The sequence below is a fragment of the Liolophura sinensis genome, chromosome 6 (assembly GCF_032854445.1).
Source record: "Liolophura sinensis isolate JHLJ2023 chromosome 6, CUHK_Ljap_v2, whole genome shotgun sequence".
Taxonomy (NCBI): Eukaryota; Metazoa; Mollusca; class Polyplacophora; order Chitonida; family Chitonidae; genus Liolophura; species Liolophura sinensis.
This window is the reverse complement of record NC_088300.1, coordinates 26,613,933-26,629,384: the sequence shown is the minus strand read 5'-3', so window position 1 is coordinate 26,629,384 and position 15,452 is coordinate 26,613,933. Positions and strand designations below refer to the sequence as shown.

Here is a 15,452-nt window from a genome sequence, read left to right as displayed (position 1 = left end):
GTAGGCATGTAAAATCCCTGATTTATCAGCCATACGTTTTGTACGTACATGTAACTGTATTCATGTACACGTGGCAATGTAAATACCTGTACATGACTCACAATATAATGTTTGGACATACAAAATGGGACCAACTTCTGAAATATCCCCAATATTATGCACACTGATAATAATAAATCTCTGAAAGGCCCTAAATTTTAAAATACAGTGCTTATGATAAGCACAGAATTTGAGATCCAGTCTAACAAGAAGTACCATTGTGTTACTATCAAAGAGGTCTCACAAAGGGGTCAGCTTGTCTTGGTAATAAATTTGCCAGTTTGCCCTTTGGTAGATCTGAGCAAGCCCTGACAATGGGGTTACATACATTAGTATAATGTAGCTCTTGGAGGTGCACATCTGTCACATGTTAAAGTGTTTATTGGAAGGGGTTATTTACTGGCATTGTCAGTTCTGAGCATCACTGACACTGGCCATGGAGCAAGTGTGATTTGCACAGACAATTCAATTACTAGTGGCATTGGGTATGATTGATTGTCGCATGTGGCTACCTTATAGTTTCTGCACAATGACGGTGTCACCTCTGGTCAATGACAGCATGCTCAGCCGCACAAATTGCCAATCTATCAACAAGCAACAGGATATCCGTTCACATTAAATCTGTTTTGCCAAACACCAAGAGTGACATTGCATGACCAGATCAACCATGAATGGCTATGCACATTATTGTTCCCTGAAATGTGCGCAAAATTATGCAAACTATCCATGAAAATGAAGAACAAAGGATGAAAAGTTCATTTACTCATTTGATTGGTGTTTCATGGTGCTTTCAATAATATTTCCCTTCCATGTCTGTGGTCAGATTTATGGGTTGAGGATGCCATGCCGAGCTACGAGGAAAGGCAAGATCGTTTCCTCCTAGCACTATTACATGAAACTACTTTCCTCTACTCAAAACCTGATCACTATCAAATATTTTTGATGTATGTATAACCAATTCTTATCGTTGTATTTAAAGACTTTCCTAACCAGCAGAAGCTCCAATATACAGCTGCTGCTGATTTTAAATATTTAAATGGTTTGGACTGGGGCATAGACCACTGAGCCCCACAAAAACTGAAGAGTTCCTTTTATATTTTTCAAATAATTATATACTTTAGCACGAAGCAATATCTGCTACTGGAAGTCCAATGTTGCATACCAGTACTGAAATATGCCATATTAGTGGAAGATACATATAAATGGTCTTCAACTAAAGCTAGACTGTGGAAGCGGCAGTCCACAGTCACTTACTGATACACTTGTTGTTTGAAAAACCTTTACCAAATAAGAACACTGGCAGTGTTATCTTCAACTTTCTTCAAGCGCGCTAAATATATATATATAATCTGCTTTGGAAAGTAGAGTACGCAGGTTTAATAAGTTGTAAGCACATTATTTACACGTCAAACAAATCAAACAAATACATGTACATGTAAATGTCTGATGACTATTCCCACACAGATGTACATGTGCCTTTACAAAAACACTTGACAAGCTCGTCTTACATGTACATGTGTATGATGGTTACACCACGAATGCCACAAGGACATTCTCAAGGTCATGACAGTCCTACTTGGCAACTTGTCTGCATCAGAAAAAGTTGTATTGACCATTTGCAAGCCTGCCAACTTTGACAACTGTGGCATTCTTAATTTCAACTCTAAGAAACTCCAAAGCTACCATAAACATGAATGAACCCATTAATCTTAAACTTACTTGCACGTTTGCTCACACCTTGAATACTTTAGTGTTTAACACTAACCTGTTCCCACAGCCTCACAAAAAAAAACAATCAATTAGGGTCATAACTGATGTGAAAAACAATGCGCACAGCCAACATCTTTTTCAAAACAAAAGTGGATTATGGACCATGGAGAAGTCCATAACCTTGGATGTCATAACTGATGTGAAAAACAATGCGCACAGTCAACATCATTTTCAAAACAAAAGTGGGTTATGCAACTTGGAGAAGTCACACCTTTAAGCCACATTAGCCTCCCTGTCTCCTCTAAACCTACAGGCATGAACTCGCAAAAGAACTGAAATGCCCAACTGGCATATGAAGTTATATGTAGTATTACACTGCATTATTTCATAGCACATGTATTATGCTGATAAGATAGTGGAACTTCTGGAATACATGACAAGAATAAGAAGAGTATATAAAATACTGTACATGACAGCCCATTCCCTCTCTTCCCCGATCAAACCAGGGATAAAAATAATGTTCTGATCGTGACCAAAGATGCATATACATGTATGTAATGTACATGTATTCATAACAATGTAATGGATCAAAAACTGATCAGCATCCCATGTACATATACACGTACATCCCACAACATTTATTTATTGATTTATTTATCTGACTGTTGTTTAACACTATACAAGGATTCTTACTGGTACTCTCTTAAGGTTTTCAAATCCCATGACTTTCCATGACCTTTTATACTAGTCTATGACACTCATGATACTCAAGAATTTTTCTCTTACATTATAGCTGTCAGGTTTATACACGTAGGTGGAGGAAAGAGTACTTAGTGAACAGTGTGAACCACCAAAATTTGGCAAATTACTGAAGTGTGATCTAGAGTTAAGCATATCATACTGGTGGAAGAATCGTGGAGTGGTTTTCAGTGAGCATTACGCTGCTCAAACAGTCACACAAGTGGCTACTACTATTTAAATTTTCACCACAGTTTCATGACCAGTAAGAGCAAGCGAATTCACTAATATCTTGTCCAGGGCCCAGATCGATCCAGCATGTGTCCCACAGGACTAGTACACAATGTGGTAAATGTATATGTAGAGACCTGTATGTACATATAAAACATTTCAAGTTAAGCAACAAAATGCATTTCTGCACTTTTCTTTATTAAAGTAGCTCCAGCCGATGTGATACAGGTCAAAACCACTCATTTCATTCACAGAAAATCCAGCTCGTAGCATTGACAATCTTGTCCTAAAGCTATTCCTACTGCTACAGCCTACCAAGATCTCAGACAAGTCTCTTTAGTGTATGACTCAGTTAACAACTGCTCCATTTCAGTTTAAATGTATAAGAAAAACAGTGCAGAGAATTTGCATAAAAATTCACCAAGAGTCACAGAGAATGGCAAGCAATCGAAGGCTGTGGTCAATTATTCAGCACGCTATTTAGAGGTTAGTGAAAAGTGAGGAACACTGTACGCTATAGCACCTCCATGAATGTAGAGCATACGTATAAAGGCTGTCAAGTTTGCCCGCCGCACTGGGGAATACCTACTACGCTTGACAAGGTACAGCAGTATTTACAGTCATCCTGTGTCTTTGTGGATTTCCACATCAATCATAGTCTTTTGTCCTGGATAAACCTCAGCCCATTAGCCAATAACCCATGTAATAATTCAAGCTCTAGCTAAGTGTCATTCAAGCTCACACACTGAAATTACCTTCTGTCCTAAATATTAATGTACACATGTATACAAGTGCATTAAGATAATTTGTATGATTCTGTAAATAATACAAGTAAAATTCATTAATAATCATAATTTTCTCACAAATTTTGTATTTTAACATATTTAAATATGATTAATCATTTATAATCAACATTATGCTGACAGTGAAGTAAAACTTAATTTAAAACAATGGTTCACCCTGAGGATACGTGTAATGTCTTCATGAGTCTTCCTAAACTAACTACAAGTTACAAACATTTTATACATCATTTGACTCGTGGTCATTGTTCTCAAGATCTGAGTACAATGTTATTAAAGCAAGCCTAAATTCAAGCCATAGATGGTCTTATGGTCAATTTCAGGCCAATTCTGTGAAAAACTGATTAGGCCTACCTGCATGTGTATCACTAGTTGATCATGCATTAATCAAGGTGCATAAAAGACTCTGATTTCATCAAGGAGGCCATCTTTCTAGATTGCTTGTGCTTAGTTGATTTCTTTAAAATTTCATGCCCCATGAATAATTAATGCAACCTTTGAGCAATTACTCTGAACTAATGCTTCATACTATACATGTACCTCTGCAGTGAGTATAACTGCACTTCTAAAGAGTCCTACATCAACATTTTAACACCAAAGTGTTAAAGGTCACACATGAACCTTTCTCACATGTAATTCATGCAGATAATTCTATGTACGTACTGTAATCATCAGTTATCATTCAATTCGACAGAAAACATATGCCCATTTTAAGCTTTAATACAGTAGTGACACTGAAATTATTACTGGACAGGGTTGTACTCTGACAGGAATGCAGTCACAAGAGTTACAGAAACTTCCCCACATGTGTAAGAACTTTGATGCTTTCAAACTGTACCAGTACTCTAGACTATTTCATTTTAATGAGCAACGTGGTCAGTACAGCAGTTTATGTCAGTTTCATGGGTGGAGGTACACCAATCTTTGTCCATATATGTTTGAACAACAGCATTAGCTCAGCTAGCTGGTTGCTACGTACAATAACATAGTGCTCAGCACCAACCATGCAGACTTTCACATGGACAATTTCACGCAACGTAACAGCTCGAACCCTACTTCACATTTGCTAAGAACTGATTCCCTGAGTCAACTGAAGTGTAAATGTCATAGCCAGCATGACTAAACCATCTTTTAACACTAATCCAGCTGTTTAAACTTTTGAATCACACAAGTCAAACCAACATCCACCATTGTTTTGAATACCAAATTCCGACAAATCCCAACAAGGTTCCTGCTATCTGTTCGAAATAAACTGTAGATAACAAAATCCAATGTCTTCAGTATATTTAAAGGCAATAAAACAAGCAAAAAACAAATCAAGTCATAACGAAAAGTTAAACTGGAAAATATTATATGTAGTGACGAGCTAGCTGTGCTACAAGTTTGAGTTTATGAAGGTTCCCCGATGTAATTTCGATATAATAAGTAACATCTTCAGATTTGTTTCTTGAAGAACCATCAACATCTGCAAACTATACCTTCAAATTCATTATATTCATTCAATATTCAATACAAATTACATGCACTGTGTATATAAAATTATATATACATGCATACGCTTGGCTAGCGAATGAAGTTATTAAGTACCGCTGCTGACCTCAAGCTGAATTCTCCAGAACTCCTGATTTTATGTCCACAGGTAAGATTAGCAATACTCATAGTTACTAACAATGTAACTTGGTATCGGTACCAATAAACTGAAGATGCGCTGGCATCTCTGAAATAAGACGGTCGATTTTGATTTTGAGATGTTAGGTACATGTGCAGCACATTATCATACCAGCTTTATCAGAATGTAACAGCCATGACAGTGTCAGATTTAAAGTACAGTTTTACTTCAATCTGACTGTGTGTTTACACACAATGCACCAAAGCCGGGATGCAGTATGCTATACAACTGCATGATGTACACGTACATGTACGTAGACAGCAGCGGGAAGGATGCTGCACATCATCCACTGACCGATTGCAAGTCCGGGAAACCGCTCTGCTTCCTCCAAGACTGGCAACTACGAATGCTTCATACGCAAAAAGAAACCCCCTTGCACCGATTGAGCGCGTTAATCTGAAATCTGTTTCATATACTGACCTTCTCAATCTCAAACGAGCATGGTGAAATATTGTGGCCGGCAGACAATCGACGTAAATTGACAGACGGCTTCCCCTTCTACTCATCGCCTGCCATTTTCTTTACGGACCGAATCATGTTGACATCGCCAGCCAATGAAATCCCTACGTTTGGCCACGTGACACTTCATTGCCTTTAGGCCGAGTCCTGTCAGCCGAGTTCTCATTATAAAGGCCTACGCGTATGGTTCACAGCTGGATTAGACAGCTGATACAAACAAATAAAATCACGACCTTTACACCCGCAAAGTAGTTGTGTGAGTGTAATTATGTACTAACTTGAAAGAACTCGTGGAAGAGAAAAAAACAGACAGAAAAAGCTTACCGGCCTACATCTATATAGCATATACAGGCCTTTGTCTATAAGTGCACAACTTGCAGCCTACATATATATAGGCCTATACATATACATGCAAACATGCTTTCCATAGAAATTAATAAAGTTATTATTTATAATACTGGGCTTCAACTAGTTTAATATAATTAACGAAAAAAAGCACATACCCACTGCCTCACAAAAAAAAATCTTTATAGTGAGTGAGTGAGTGCTTGGGGTTTAACGTCGTACTCAACAAAAAATCTTTATAGGCTACATGTATAGGCATATGAGATGTTAACTGCATGTATTTGTCGCTGAGTTAACTTATACACACAGGCCTAAATCCGTATTATTCATGTATGTAAATTTATACAAACAGTAAATGGTGGTCAGCTAATAACTAATACTGATTTGTAAATCATTTCTATATTAACCACTGAACCGATTGATTAGTATCAAACCCTGTTTGTTTGTTGTTTTGTTTCTTTTTTGTTTATATACTTGATTCAGACAGGATATATATATATATATATATATATATATATATATATATATATATATATATATATATATATATATATATATATATATATATATATAGCCTACATCCCAAAACTCATCTCAATCAGTGTAGGCCTAAATTAAATACAGTTAAGCATTAAGTAAGTGTTAGAGGACATCAGAATAAAAAGGCGTATAAGAATAATTAAACAACATTGTTAAACCACTTAATCAATTAATGGATAGATCTATAGACTGTTTACGCATCATTTAACAAACCACTCAATCGAGATGGACAATCCATATGTTCAAAAAATCCAATCAAATTCAATTTGCCACAGATTATATTTAATCAACAAATTCACACATAGCTCAATAAAATCAATTATAGGCATGTTAATTGCAATTAGCCATCTTTCAAGCCATGCAGCAATAACGAGATGCATATTTGTGCCGCCTATATAAATACATATAGGTCTATATATGCCCGTGCATTGAAGGAAACACTGACCACAAAAATTTGTTCAACGATACATATATTCTGCCTTTAGTAACTGGTGGCAAGAAAAATATAGTATGCGCATGGATCTGTGAGCTTTAACTGCGTGAGATATAGCATTATACAATTCGATGTTCACGCCATCCGAACCTCTGCACAGGCCTACGTACAGGGCGCGTATATACAACTGAGTGGTTCAAGTGTTTGCTTTTCAGTCGCTATAGGTGACATATCAGGAGGCTGGTTCAAATACCACAGTCTTCGGGCATTTTCAAGATTCCCCTCTTCCTCTCGTGAATTTCACTGGTGACCTCTTGCATGCCTTCCACCATGCAATATGTCGATCATAGAACTTTTTAATTTAAGGTGTCTGGTATTAAACTTGCAGTGTATAATACACTAGTATGATATTAAACATCAATAAAAACAAAATGAAAAAAAAATAAACAAAAAATCAACATGCTATATATTTGTAACCCACTAATCAATAAAGCAAGTTCGTTTTAATTTCTGATATAGCTAATACTCTGCAAACGTTGCATGTTGTCTTGCCTTCATGCATGGACAGGGCGATTGGGCGATTGGATGTGATCATACCTCCTATAAGAAAATCCCTATCCTAACTTCGTGTATATGTGTTATTTATTTATTTATTTGATTGGTGTTTTACACCGCACTCAAGAATATTTCACTTATACGACGGCCAGCATTACGGTGGGAGGAAATGGGGCAGAGCCCGGGGGAAACCTACGACCATCTGCTGGTTGCTGGCAGACCTTCCCACATACGACCGGAGAGGAAGCCAGCATGAGCTGGACTTGAACTTACAGCGACCACATTGGTGGGAGACTCCCGGGTCATTACGCTGCGTTAGCGCGCCAACCGACCAAACTATGGAGGCCCCTCGTGTATATGGGTCTAAACATGTATATTCATATATAGTGTATGGGTCACCTGTTTCGCATGTTTCTTATAGACTACAGTTTAAAGGATAGGCCTACGTGAATCTTTGTGAAACTGATGAATTCTGTACGAAACAGATGAATGCTAAACCAACCGTCAACCAATAAGTAAGTACAAGGTCAATTCCCAAAATCGCAAGGCTAATTCCCAAAACGACGTATAACACACACCAACTAAGAAAGTGCATTAAGTACGAAAATATGACGCAATCATGCAAGAAGCAATGGACAGTTTTCGGTGATGTTAGAAAGAGGTAAGGCACATACATGCATGTTCTAGGCGACATGGTGAAATCAGTATTCAAATCGTGTACTATGAATGTACTATGAACCAGAATTTCAGTTGTCAATAACACCACCAACAACAAAATATGTATCTGAGTTGCGCTTTGGTTGCAACTATTCATATATCTAACGTGGCGATCTAATTCAAAACGATGGATATAAAGCCTCTAGCCCCGGGTTAAGCGAAATTAGATGCAATCATGAAGTAGAGCGCAAAAGATTCTGGACTCTCAGCCCGTATTTACTTACAAGATAATCACATTCTTTGTAAAACTTAAGAAACTTGGAGTGAAGGTTTTTGATAGAATAACCTTGACACATTAGTTTTTGCAGTGATATTGTGACGTCACACAACACACAGGATCTAACAAATGCTGTAGGCCTACGTCGAGATACGTACACGCGAGTCTGCGGGAAAGGAAACCGTTTTAGTCTTTGTAGAAATATAGGTCCAGATAAAATGTATGCTCTGTATTGAGAAGCAGGTGTTTCCTGTAAATCCAGCGAAGGTGGGTAAATATCTTTCACCGCCTTTGCTTTATATGGATTGTTTAAAGTTAGCCGATCATCGATATACCGTTTAGCATGGGAAAGATGGGGCCAGGTGATAATTACTCCTTAATTATTTTTGCATATAGTCGTATTCGTATGGGAACAAGTATAGGTCGGCCACAATTTATATATCCATCGGAATACCTATACGCTGTTGATATATGGTTTCCCCGAATTCCACATGGATATTATTAATGAGAAATTCAAGCAACTGAGTGAACACGGAAACATCCCATGAATGGTAACCTTTGTCTGTAGAGGAAATGAAGAAGGCTTTGTTGCCTCTGACGTTAATATACTGGTGGCTGCTTTTATTAAACGCCGAAACTATTAGTGATGAAATTCTATCTATTAAATCCGTGTGAGGAATAATAGTATAGAGAGTGGAAAAATCCTAAGTAGATATGTCGTTATATGGTACATATATTGGAGCGTCTAGGTCTTCATTGAGATGTTTAGAGTTTCTAAGTATCTACATACAGTTGACACCTGGATTTTGTGCAATTACGCAACTGTACTTGTTCCAAAATGACTGTACTTTTTGTAGTTCCTTCGCTTAGAGAGTGAATACAAATTTACTGTTACACCTTTTTGACCCCGCAGTAAAGCGAGCTTTGTTTGTGAATTTATACATTTTTGGAATCCAGTGAAGTTGTGTTGTACCGGGGTGTGACGGGAAGGTACGGATATACTCCTCTGTTTGAGAAATGACTGATGTGTTTTAAATAGTTCCTCCAGAGTATATAGGTCGTTGGAATACCTTGGAAAGCGCTTGGTTTTTATTTCTTAATATGAAGTTCAGTTCGCGGCTCAACATATAAAAGTATAAGACATGACATTGAACTACAGTTTTCCTTAGGCTCCAGCTATAGCGGTCAGTCCGGAAATTAAGTCACTTATTGTGGTGACTTCAGTGGTGATAGCTATGAAAACAATCTTCCTGGGGGAGGGGGGAGGGGATCCCTAAGTTGTGGCCCGAAGCTGGTCCTGCATTTCAAATGTGTTCATCGCTGACGTCGTTTCCGAATATTTCCGAGCACTGACGGAAAATATGCACAAAACAGCGAGGTTATTAAGAAATATATCTCAAAGACATGCTTTTTTCTGATCGTTTTGGCATACCTTTTCTCCATTTTCCTTAAAAGCATAGTCTTATTGTTATAGTAGCTCTTCATGTATCCTTGAACGCCATATTCATACAAGAATATTTATGTTATACATACATACAATGGCAGTTGGGTCGAACCCGAGCATGCATTTCGTAATTTATATGCTGTGCGTCAGGTGAACAGAGAAAAGTCAATATCAAGTCAAGCAAAAACATTTCTTTTCAGCACTTTAAGATTTTGATAAGAAGTGATCGAAACCGGAGAAAGTAGATCCCGCATTACTTAACGATTGGCTTGAGTTTGTGAAAAAGTATAGGTTGCGTTAGCAATCCACCATATAGACATTAAAGCTCCCATAGGATCCCATTGAGCAAGCTAGGGGTGCTTGTTGTCTTTTAGAGAAAACTTGTCATTGTTCTCGCAAATAAAACTCCTAATAATCTTTAGTTGCAAGAATTACTAGCGAATTCTTGTAGAAGAGCCAAGGTACATCAGCAACAACATCTACGTGCTCAGCTTTCCATGTATATATGGACTATAGTTAACAAGCATAAACCATTTGTGAACGATAGGCACATGGACATACCTTACCGTCATACTGTTATACCACACTTTTCCTGGATTCCTAGGAGAGGCTAAGTACATCATCAACAACGCCCACCAAATGTGCTATCCATGTATATATTGACTATAGTTAACAAGAATAAACCATTTGTTAAAGATAGACACATGGACATACCTTACTGTAATACTGTTATACCACACTTTTCCTGGATTCCTAAAATCCACATAAAAAGGATCTATTTATATCTTGACTCGAAGAAGTTGTACCACCAAATTTTGTCAAGAAAATAAAATCATTTTGGGATAAGTACTGCTTGCCATTACAAACAAAATTGAAGTGTCAACTGCATGGATGTGCATTCTTAAAAAAATTCTTACAAAACTCAGAATGTCTCACGGAAGAACATGACAGCAGAGCACAAAGACCATATATATAAAGATGTATCCACTTGTGATTTCTTTACCCTCCATACTACAATTCCTCACAAAGATTCAACTGTCTGAATTTCATTATCAATTGACTCAGTTTTCCCTAAAGCAGGTCAACGTTACTATCATTGTCAGTAGCAACAAGGCCATCTTCAGTTCTACTATTTGTCATAAAAGGTTATACCATTCATGAGATGTTTCATTGCTCAATGAATTTTGATAATTTCTTGTCAATAATATCTATATATCTACCGCCAATATATGACCAAATGGATCTTTTTAAATTCTGAACTATCCTTATTTGGATAGTAATATACCATATGGAACCCTATATAAATGGCGTATACACGTCTTGCCTTCTATGGCATATGTTACATTCTGTGTAAAATTATCTTAGTCTACGTCACACAGTCATTTAAAAAGTAGTATGTCGAGAATACTACACGAAACGCCTTCACTCTTTCTTTAACCTCGAAGTTTTTAAAAGTCTATAAAGAATATATATACAACACTATGTATCAATTCAGATACACATCACATACGTGTATGTTCGTCGCACCAGGCTATGTGATGACCTGCATGTGGGATTATGTAAGGTAAGGTATCAGTTGCATACAGCTTTGGTCTTCTTTTTAAAGATGTGGTATGTAGCAAGCATATCGATCATTTGGCAAGTGGATCATAATATAGATTCGTGTAACCGATACAGGAAGGATCCATCTAATATGACAGAGGAAACAATTAAGCTTCCTTATTCATAACAAAAGTGTTATGTAATACTGCCTGGTTGCACGTTGTTTTCCTCTAACACGTTATGTACGCGATTATATTAGGTCAGTTACCCTCTTAGTTTGGAAAGCATGCATCGTCTTGTTACATAATCAGCTGCAATTATAGAACGGATGTAAAATGCATCATAGAAGTAAGCGTGCTCGCCTTGTTATTCTGTATTCCAGCGTCCGATCGAATTATAGTCTAGGCAAAATGTGCTGGAGCATTAAACTGTTTCTTCCATCGAGTTAATGCTTATATACTTACACAGAATAAACTTATAGTATGCCATATATAGGTCTATTACGCAAGCAGCACGACAGATGTGAAATATATAACTTTTGTTTCCGTAGCCTTTCGGTATTAGGCCTACTTAAACCTTTTTCAACAATGAATCATGTGATCATGATGCACGGAGATATTTACATTTATATACTCAGAAACATCACAATTTATACTGTTGTGCAAGACACCGTTTTATGTAGCCAAAAGTACATGTATTTATATATAATTATTGTTAGACCTATACGCTAACATCGCAGTGTGAATTAATTTAATTACAAAAATAAACTGCAACGTTTTGAGTTTCGTTTTATTTCTAAACAAATGTCACAGGTTTATGGCGAATACTTACCTAACCGATCGGTTGAAGCGTGATTTCTTGTCAATAGGCCCATTGTCTTGTCCCTTTACATTGTTTTGTAATGTTATTTTATGTTAAACGTGATGACAACACAGCATTTCAAGTAATTCTAGCCCAGTGACGTCTAAAAAATTGCAATTATCATCAATGTTTTCTTTAGCCTGATCCTGCTTAAGTCATGATGATATAGGGGCCTGTAATTGGCTACTATTTATGCATATACATAAACTGTTGAATGAAACCCTGACTGAGGGAAATTACAAAAATTTCACTGGTATTTCACTGGTTACATGTGAGCATTTGTTAGCGATCACGCTGTCGTCACTGCTCCGATTTCATTCTCTATGTTGTGCCTCTTTAATTATATATCGGAAGCTCGAAGTTCGTGAATTCCCCTCTCTTGGAAGACCGACATGTAGATATACCATATTTATCGACTATTTGCAGAAACTGTTGAAAAAAAAAGTATACTCGTAATGCTCAGTCTTTTTTGTTCACAAGGCACTTATACTATCCAGTCGTTGTCTTTAATACATTTATTTTTTGCCTAATCTGCGATTCAGGAATCACGTGGAGGCCTACACAGACAACCTAAATGGTGTATCTTATACCTGAGTTTTACAGGAATATGACAATTACCTTATCTCAACGCACCTATATGACAAAAGGAACAGCTTTGATAATTTTAACCTCCTAAATTATTGTCCGTGCAACTTGCCCAGAGTTCTCCATTAACCACAGCAAATCACATATAAAAAACGTCACTATTTCCAATTTACAATCCTCTCGATGTAAATTGTGTCTCGTATATCACGCCAACAATCCTGTTGATGTAACTCGTGTCTCGAGTATTACATAAACAATCCTGTTGATGTAATCATGTCACATGCAGCTGATTACTTTTATATTTACTGTTATTATTTTTTTTAAATATATTACGCCATATTCAGAAATTGTGCCCTTCTGCGAGGGCGATAAGTTTCATGTGAGCAGGAAACTGGACGGACTAAGTAAACCATTGGCGTTTGGCAAAATACTCGCGAACTTTAACACATATGGCGTACATATGTGTACACCATATTGGTGGAATTAAGGCTAATGGTCATCAATGAATGCTAAATCCCCACAGGAGTTGACTGAGATTGAAATTTTGTCCTGCAAATATGTTGTACAAACTCAAAACGAACCCCAACTTTCACGCAAACATATACACCTGGTATTCCTTTAAAAACCTTGCGGTTCTATACCTGTATATAACTGGCAAATAAACACGTTTTTGTTGGACATCGTGATCAAATTTTCAACTCTCATGAAATTTGCGCTGCTTTCCTTTATTGCCAGGGACAGATTCCACAAAGATGTTTCTGACTTAAGTCAAAATTTAAATTCTCTTTACGCTGCTTAGTCTTCGGTAAAGAAAGTTAAAATTTGGACACGTTTTAATAAAACAAAATTTTAATGTCTAAAGCCCCAAAATAAGTTTTAAAATTGTATTTCAAATTTTGACTTATGTGAGAACTGGCATTGTGGAATCGGCCTCTGGATGTAATCGCCTTAAAGACCACATCCGTTGCTGCAAGGTAATTATAAAGTATACTAGTGATCTCATTGCATCATTCGTGTCCTTATTCACTTCACAATTTCCCCTGAGGATGAGCAAGTAGACGACTTCTCACAGTCTGAAAGTCAAATATTTCAAAATACGCTGAAACTTCAACAAGGCATTGATAAGCCTAATTCCTCCTCATGTGATGATCAATGGATATGCTTTTCTCAGCGATTTGCTCATGTTCTAATATACATTTTCAAGTGCTGATGGGACAAAATTGTATCATCACATTTGACATTATTATTTCTGTCGTTTGTACAGAAATTAGACATTTTGCAAGGATATCTTTAAGATCCCCATTTTTATAGCTAAGCCATACATCAGAGTTACATTAATCCTACTTATAACATATTTTAAAAGATGTATTACCAAGTCAAACGGCCCAAAGCCGTCCTCCTACATATGTAAAAAGCCTAAAGGTCTTTTGAATTTAATTTAATTTGTGGACCACATGTTATACCCAACAGCCCTGATGCCCTCGTTGTCCATTCTTGAGTTTTCGAAACTATGTAACGTCGAGTGAGTGAGTGAAAGTTTTAACGTCGCTTTCAACAATATTTCAGTTTTATCGCGACAATAAAACGTCAAGTAGTCGATCTACTACGGATAATTCATTTACTATTCAGTCAAAAAAGGACACCAGAAGTCTCATAACAAACACAGATGGTAGTTTAAAATCACAGCTTTCCTGCCATACCAATGGTAGAGAGAAAATCAAAAATAGTATCACTTTCTACAGAATTGAAAAGCTCTGAAAGAGAGCTCACGTGATAAAAGGAATCTCGTACAGGAGCAAAGTCGCCACAGTCAAGCAATATGTGCTTGACTGTGAACCGTTGAACACAAGCATGGCAATGTGGAGCATCTTCTCCTTTCAACAAATGCCCATACGTAGCACGTGTGTGACCGATACGACACCTCCTCAAAATGCAAGAGCGGAGACGATGACGTGAAAGGGAAGTGTAACGTCGAGAATAGCAGGAATCTATATAGGGAAGATATATCGCCATTGCATGACCGCATAATTGCAGAGGTATGATATGGTCGGGTGCCAATTTTTTATGAAACTTTCCCTTTTAGTCCAGACGGCGATGTCTTCTGTTACATAGTGAGTGTACTTACTTGAGCAAGCCGATAATGTTTGGATCTTGAAGTTGTCCTATATTACCAGTACCCGGGACATTATATATGTTCATACAATACACAGAGACACGTCTAGCTATTTTTTTCCACGTGCAAAACCATCCAAACTAATGCGCCCTAACGGAGTTTAGTTGAGATTGCATCTTGCATGGTCAGATGGACTGGCCACAGGAATTATCTCAATGCTTTATAAGCGGCCAGTCGTGGTCTGTGGAAGTTGAAAGTTTGCAAGAGGGCCACTGTTTCTCGTCATACTCAGGAATTTTCACTTAATACATGACGGCGGTCAGTTTTATGGGTGGAGGAAACAGGAGTGACAGGAATCTTTGCCAGTAAGGTAACTCACTGACGAATTTCCCCACTTGCAGTAAGGTAACTCACTGACGAATTTCCCCACTTACAGTAAGGTAACTCACTGACG

At 37.3% G+C, this 15,452-nt stretch overlaps 1 protein-coding gene across 1 annotated transcript in view; it reads right to left on the bottom strand.

The window, feature by feature from the left end:
- Positions 1-5,708, bottom strand: part of LOC135466540 (1-phosphatidylinositol 4,5-bisphosphate phosphodiesterase beta-4-like) — a 69,720-nt gene extending 64,012 nt beyond the window's left edge. Inside the window, 1 exon segment of the mRNA XM_064744080.1 lies at positions 5,608-5,708. The gene's annotated coding sequence lies outside the window, so the exon portion shown is untranslated.
- Positions 5,709-15,452: the final 9,744 nt, after the last annotated feature.